Consider the following 8,061-nt stretch of genomic DNA (forward strand, 5'->3'; position numbering starts at 1 on the left):
GATAGAACCACATTTAATATATAAAGCTCAATTCTGTATGTTTGTAATAAGTTTGTCGTTGACATACTTCGATGAATTTAAGTGTTAGATTATTATCGTGCTCATAGTCTAAATTTATGAGTTTAAAAATTACTATTGAAAGTGTTGGGGAAATAATTTTCATTTTTCAAACTGATAGTTATAATTGTCGGCATTTTCATTAAACAGAATTTAAAAAAAATACCATCTTTTACAAAAATTCTAATTATGTCTGAAAATTATTTTTATTTAGTCCTTTATCACTTACTTCCCTTTGATAAATTAGGAAAACACAATTACTTCCCTTTATAAAACATTGCATTAGTGGAAAATAATTTACTTTTTATTACTTTGTTTTGGTGTTGGGAAAAAATAATTACATAATTAGCGGGGATTGATCAAGTGCAAATGTTGTAGGTATTTTATGGTTAAGCTTGGAGTATTATAATTGTTCATTTGGTTTGGTTTGGAACCTACGTTCGTTTAAGTGAGTGCAAAAGACTATGAATAAGTTGGGGTACTATAGTCGTTTATTAAGCTGAAACAGGCGATTCTGCCCCGGGCTAGACTGTGAGCACTTTGCGTTTATGTTCGCGTTTGTGTTTTCATTGTGTTTAGGTTGGGTTTGCTTTAGTGGTTGCGTTTTGATTTGGTTCTTTTTTGTTCTTTCTTTTTTCGTTTTCGTTTGTGTTTTTTTTTCTTTGGGTTTGTGTTTGTATTAGTGTTTGTTGCTGGTTTTGCGTTTGGATTTGGTTTGTTTTCGTTTGCTTTTTCGTTTGTGTTTTTTTCTTTGGGTTTGTGTTTGTGGTTGGTTTTGCGTTTGGATTTGGTTTGTTTTCGTTTGCTTTTTCGTTTGTTTTTTTCTTTGTATTCGTATTGGTGTTTGTGGTTGTGGTTGGGCTTGTTGTTAGGTTTTTGTTTTCGTTTGCTTTTTTGTTTGTTTTTTCTTTGTGTTTGTATTGGTGTTTTAGGTTGTGTTTGTTGTTAGGTTTTTGTTTTCGTTTGTATTTGTAATTGTGTTATCGTTATGTTTGCGTTTTGTTGTTTTGGTTTTGGTTGGTTGTGGTTTGGGTGGGCAATTCCGGGTTTATGATGATTACTAAACACACAGGTAATGGTCTTTAACAGAAAGGTTTTTCACAGAAGCCAGAGCAGGGCCTGGCCGGGACGGCTAGTTGTACTATAAAGATTTAAAAAAAAATATCTTTATAGTATAAAATATTATACTCAATTATTTATAGTATATAATAGACTTAGTTTATATGAATGTAGAAAATTCAGGGTAGACACTTTTATATTTAAAAACTCAGCTTGATCGCCACTGAGCTAAGGTTTAATTTTTGTACATAAGTTTAAATTGATGTTTAGAAAATCCAATATATTATCTAAAACGAATGTTCATTTTTAAGATGAAGTTTCAATTCAAGTAAAGGGCAAAGTACGAAAGCAACCATAAATTATTTATTCATCATAAAAAAAATAATTTCTTTACAAAATTATACAAACCACTTTCCTAGATAACTCACAAAAATAATATTACGGAAGGAAAAAAACTACTTCCTTTGAGTTTGTTTTCATGTAAGAAAGGTTTTTCAGAATTTGTATGGATTGATAAAGTGCAATGTGGTAGGTAAAACAAAGGTATTTTGAATAACATACTACCTTCATTTATTTTACAAGCGGTGACGGCCAGGCTATGCACTGGCACTTGATGTAAAAGTTATTAGTAAACGCCCGTTACTTATGTGCTCATTATGGATCATAATCATATACCATGCGCTGTCTGGTGTTTGGGAATTTATATAATTTTTAATTAAAGGCTTTCTTAATGTACCAACATATGTTAGTTTGATCATAATGATGGGAGTACAATTTGACCTGATGTCGGAACATTTACGTAAGGGTGACTGCTATAAGTTACTCATAAATAAATTATTTTCATTTTATCAATTAATTATTATTTTATAAACAAATTATTATAATTGTATGAATTAATTCCAAAAGCCCCAAATTGGGAAATCTGCCTCATGACAACGTTTGATAGAAACAACGACGCAATTAGACGTGAAGCTCTAGAATCAAACAACAGCTGCCTTGCAGCTTGGTTGAACAGAGACAGATCCAGCAGACATGCAGACTCAACGGGTTTAATGGCGTATAATACGTCGACCTGTAATCATTCATTGTGTGGGAGGATATCTTATTCAATATTATAATTGAGATATAGCTATGGAGGTCTACACAAACTGATTATCTATTGATTTGACTGCTAGTCGATTTCTGATTATTAATTATTGATTGGACTTTATCTCTGGTCTAACCCTTTGCCAAGGTCTAGATGTGACCCTGGTCTAATCCTTTGTCACGGTCTAGATGTGACCCTGGTCTAATCCTTTGTCAAGGTCTAGATCTGACCCTGGTCTAATCCTTTGTCAAGGTCTAGATGTGACCCTGGTGAGCTTGGCAGGGCATGGATGATGAAAGATTTGAGCAGTCTCTCGGATCCATTTGTTGGCCACTGAAAGAAGAAATAATTTCCTTGATATATATTAAGTCCATAGCCTGTGTGTGGGCTGGTATACTAATGTTTATCCTAAAATGTAATTGTAACTTGGGAGCTTATAAAGGGGCTAAGGTGACAAGTTACAAAAACCCAAGGAGTTAATCTAACCCTAACCCTAACCCTAACCCTTACCCAAGGAGTTAATCTAACCCTAACCCTAACCCTAACCCAAGGAGTTAATCTAACTCTAACCCTAACCCTAACCCAAGGAGTTAATCTAACCCTAACCCAAGGAGTTAATCTAACCCTAACCCTAACCCAAGGAGCTAATCTAACCCTAACTCTAACCCAAGGAGTTAATCTAACCCTAACCCTAACCCAAGGAGTTAAGCTAACCCTAACCCTAACCCCAGGAGTTAATCTAACCCTAACCCTGACCCCAGGAGTTAATCTAACCCTAACCCTAACCCAAGGAGTTAATCTAACCCTAACCCTAACCCTAACCCTAACCCAAGGAGTTAATCTAACCCTAACCCTGACCCCAGGAGTTAATCTAACCCTAACCCTAACCCAAGGAGTTAATCTAACCCTAACCCTAACCCAAGGAGTTAATCTAAGATATTGGGGATGAGCAGGCCAGGGGAAGTCTAAAATTTAATTAAAATGTGATCAGCTCACGCTAGGCGTTATGGCTACGAGCTCTATGCAGGTGCATGAGGAGTGACACGTAATGATGAGAAGACACCCGCGGTGATTTATGTCTAAAGTTGAGACATGCCGCTGGACGTCACGGTTGGATCATGACTCATGATCTGAAGGTGGACGTCAGAAACGATTCCGATGACCTTAGGGACTTATTATCGCCTGGGCCGGATAGTTAGACGCGAGTCAGCGTGGGGATCTGTAGTGGTCAGTTGTCAGGTGGGATGCGCGGCGAGAGTACATCGTGGTCGTACGTTAGCTCGAGCGGCGTATGACACGATCGTTAGACCTGAGGCAACGTGAAAATCTATAGCGGTCAATTATCGGGTGTTCAACGCATCAGTGCACAGTGACCGTCGTTACATCGAACGTCGAGTGACGGTACGGAGCCCAACTCGCGACCCTATAGCCCTGGGGGGGGGGGGGGGAATAAGGGGTGGGCCGACTAGTCTATATATAGGCGCTCGAAATTTGTCTAGACAGTGCTCGCTCAGAATAGAACAACAGTTGCTCAAGTTATCAACGTTAAAAATAAAGTTTGTGAAAAAATCTATTTAGCTTCGAGAATTTCGTAGGCCAACATTGTGCACAAATAGGAACCTTGAGGCATTTTTGTTTTGTGTGAGGTCAAATTCTCGAAACGTAAGTGTGAGACATTTTTCTTTTTTACTGATACCTTAAGAAAACTAGGATAGTTATCATTTAGCCTTATAGAAAACCATAGTTGTATTGTGCAGGCTATATTCATCTATAATAATAGTTTCGCTGTCTGTGTATCTATCTATCTATCTGTCTGACAAGAACGCTGTAGAGAAAACACAAGCACAGTAAAGCGGAAGCGAAATATGACGTCATATTCAGCATATAGTAGAAAAAAGTCGACAGCCGGGAGAGTGCACAAAATAATATGACGTCATTGATTCTCGAGTAAACATTGAATTAAAAAGCCAATTTTGTCTAATCTATGTGGTTTGCGTGAAGAGTTTCTTTCATACAATTCTTCGGGTAGGGGCGAAGCCCCACCCTCGAGAAATAACGTCTAAGCCGACCCCCCCCCCCCACCCCCCACCCCAACTCAAAAGAAATTTCTTCATCGATAATCTATAATAAAAATTACTGCCTGATTAATGTGTCTAATCTAAAAAGTGGTTTGCTTGCAGTTTCTTTCGTGCAATTCTTCGGGTAGTGGCTAAGCGTGACACCATTGTTTCTTTCAGACTTTTTCCTTCCCGGAGGGGGAAACTTTTCCTAATCTAAAAACTTTAGAGTGCACAGTTTTTTTCATGCATCTCTTCCCCGCCCAGGTTCTTCCTTTAATTTGTATGATCTACAAATGCGACCAGTGTTTCTTTCAGACTTTTTCCTCCCGGCGAGGGGTGGGGGTACTTGAATTTTTTTTTTGGGGGGGGGGGGGGGGCGGACACTGGAAAAAGTATATAATTATTTTCGTTGAATGGGACGGTAGTCATGTTTTGGGTGTGTGTGGGGGGGGGGGGGGCGGAGCCCCCTCCTCCCAAGTAGAGTTGCCTGAAAGAAACTCTAAATGCGACTTTTGTCATGAATGAGATTAGGTGCATGGTTCAGGGATATGCCTATGACTATATTTTGATAAAAATCCGTTTTCAATGTCGTTTTTTATTTCCGGTTAAATTGAATTAAGATGGTGATTTTGGTTTTGGTTTTAGTTTAGAGAAAATAGACAGCACTATCAACCTAGCGCCCGTTGTATCCTTCCTCAACGGGCCATTTTTCTCGTGTAGTGAATATAGAAGCAGACATGTTCTAATGATATTTTTTGTTACAGTGTTGATTGTAGTCAGCCTATTTTGGCTGGGTTTTTTTAGCAGTTGTTTTTTAAGCAGTATCCTTTGTTTTAGCAATTTATTTGTAGTCATATTTTCCTTCCTTTGTTTTTGTAGTTATATTTTTTTTGAGTTTAATAATAACTACATGGGAGGTTTAATTTTCTTTGAGTTTTGGTCTTTTGGTTTACATTTTTAGGCGGGATTTCTAACGATCAAATAAAGTATATCGTAGTTACTCTTGACTTTGATTTTTTATTTACTTAGTCTAGTTTAGTTTGTTTTGTTTAGTGGTTTGAGAATAATGACAGGAGCCATGAAAACAACACCCATAAAAGCTATGGAGGAAATAGCCGCTCTTAGCTCAATAGAAGAAAGAAGAGAATCAAAAATCCTCACTCAATACACAAAGCTAGAGGCACTGGAAAACCATAACCTAAAACAAAAACTCCAGACTACAAAGAACAAGTTTCATCAAAGAAGCAAAGAATCTGAAAAAGAAATATGAAATCGAAAATATCATTCCTGAAGCAATAAAAACTCAAAACCTCTCCCCGCCTTGGATCTCCCACTGTCACTTAACCGTTATTGACTCAATAGACACCATAGAAAAAAATCTGACTATGATCTAGAAGAACTTAAGAAAATAACAAATAAACACATTAAGGATCAGTACCCCAGCAATACCTGGATTAGAGTTTTCACAGATGGCTCAGCTGAAGATGCCACAAAAAATGGCGGGGCTGGCATCCTTATTGAATGGCCAAGCGGAGAAAGCCTGGAAAAGGCAATAGCCACAGGCAGCCTATCCGACAATTTTAGGGTAGAAAAAGAAGCTTTAGAACACGCAGCAAACCTCCTGTCAGAACACCCTGAATCACCAAATAGTCAGATTGTATTTCTTACAGATGCCAAATCAGTCCTGCAATCCCTACAAAATCCAGAGTCCTATATTCAAACACTTATGACAGCACTAGAGAGGCTAAAAAATACCTGCAGCAGAATTGTGCTGCAGTGGATCCCGGGCCACTGCCAGATCCAGGGTAACGAGATCGCAGACCAGCTGGCAAAAATTGGAGGAAAGAAACCACAACCGGAAATTTCGCTACACCCAAAAGAAATAAAAAGAATAATAAAAAACAAACAAACACAAATGTGGTCTGTCACACACCCTCACTACACTAAAGACGACGGCTATTATAATTTAACACGAAAACAACAATACATAATCTTTCAACTTAGAACAGGCCACAACAGACTAAATCAACACATGCACAGAAAACTGAAGGTTGGGTGTAGCGAAATGTGCCCTTGTGGCAAGGCCCCAGAAAACACGGAGCACGTACTCCAGGAATGTACTCTGTATAGCCAGGCAAGAGTCAGACACTGGCCCCAGCCCACCCCACTCAGGGAAAAATTATATGGGGCACCTGACAAACTGGAGACCACAGTCCGGTTTGTCCACGAAGTTGGACTTGTTGTCTGAATCCTCCACCATATTCAAAATTAAGAACGAAGAAGAAGAAGTTTTGTTTAGGTTTAGTAAACCCCTAGTACCAACGACAGTGCACGGATGAGTGAATAAGATCACCTCTCGGTTCTTCCCTTACATTTGGATATTTGTTAAGTTCATATTTCTTAGATATATGCTGAGCTCTAATTCCTTAGATTTTTTTAAAGCTCAAACTACTTACTTATTTAATTTAAGCTCAATTTCATTTGATGTATGTTAAGCTCTGATTATTTATAAATTATAGCCTCTAATTTTGTTTTTAATATGAGTTAACCGCGAAAATTGTAAACATCAGAATCCATTCGAGCTTCAGCATACCACCCTAAACCACACGTGGCTTAAATCTACGCCTGGCTTAAATCCACACCTAGCTTAAATCTACACCTGGCTTATATCCACATGTGGCGTATATCCACGTGTGGCGTATATCCACGTGTGGCTTATATCAAATGTGGCAAACCAAATTTTGCCTTACCCCATTTGTCGCCTGAGATAACTGGACAGCTGCCGTGGACAGTCATGACGTCAGACATTCCGTCATCTAACAGGTTATACCAAAACACTGCGCTACCCTGCAGGAAAGTTATCAATTAGCGCCATCCTAACAAAAGTTATCAATTAGCGCCACTCTAACAAAAGTTATCAATTAGCGCCATCCTAACAAAAGTTATCAATTAGCGCCACCCTAACAAAAGTTATCAATTAGCGCCATCCTAACAAAAGTTATCAATTAGCGCCATCCTAACAAAAGTTATCAATTGACGCCACTCTAACAAAAGTTATCAATTAGCGCCATCCTAACAAAAGTTATCAATTAGCGCCACCCTAACAAAAGTTATCAATTGACGCCACTCTAACAAAAGTTATCAATTAGCGCCACCCTAACAAAAGTTATCAATTAGCGCCACCCTAACAAAAGTTATCAATTAGCGCCACTCTAACAAAAGTTATCAATTAGCGCCACCCTAACAAAAGTTATCAATTAGCGCCACTCTAACAAAAGTTATCAATTAGCGCCATCCTAACAAAAGTTATCAATTAGCGCCACCCTAACAAAAGTTATCAATTAGCGCCATCCTAACAAAAGTTATCAATTAGCGCCACTCTAACAAAAGTTATCAATTGGCGCCAACCTAACAAAAGTTATCAATTAGCGCCACTTTAACAAAAATGTAATCAATTAGCTCCAGCCTAACAAAAATGTAATCAATTAGCGCCACCCTAGCCAATGTGAAGGTCGTGGAGCGGCCTTACCTTGACAGGTTGGACCAGCAGGTCAAGTCGTGGAAACACAGTCGCTCCCCCTGCGTCGACGTCACTCAACTGTGGACGACAATACGACGTCATACAATTATCGATTTTGTCCACACCACCAACAGACACCTCAGTGTGTGAATGTCTTGAGTGTACACCCTCTGTACGGCAGGACACCCTCTGTACGGCAGGACACCCTCCGTACGGTAGGACACCCTCCGAACGGTAGGACACCCTCCGTACGGTAGGACACGCTCGGCCACCGTCCG

The 8,061-nt window shown here is 38.9% G+C and overlaps 1 long non-coding RNA gene across 1 annotated transcript; it reads right to left on the reverse strand.

Annotated features, from left to right (window-relative positions):
- Positions 1 to 776: 776 nt before the first annotated feature.
- On the reverse strand, positions 777 to 7,861 carry LOC131944583 (uncharacterized). The gene is made up of 3 exons (XR_009387053.1): positions 7,793 to 7,861; positions 7,014 to 7,110; positions 777 to 2,536 (listed from the first exon to the last, which is right to left on the reverse strand). It is a non-coding gene; the product is annotated as an uncharacterized LOC131944583 (long non-coding RNA).
- Positions 7,862 to 8,061: the final 200 nt, after the last annotated feature.

Source organism: Physella acuta, unplaced genomic scaffold (assembly GCF_028476545.2).
Source record: "Physella acuta isolate Inbredline_101_S28 unplaced genomic scaffold, ASM2847654v3 ptg000497l, whole genome shotgun sequence".
Taxonomy (NCBI): domain Eukaryota; kingdom Metazoa; phylum Mollusca; class Gastropoda; family Physidae; genus Physella; species Physella acuta.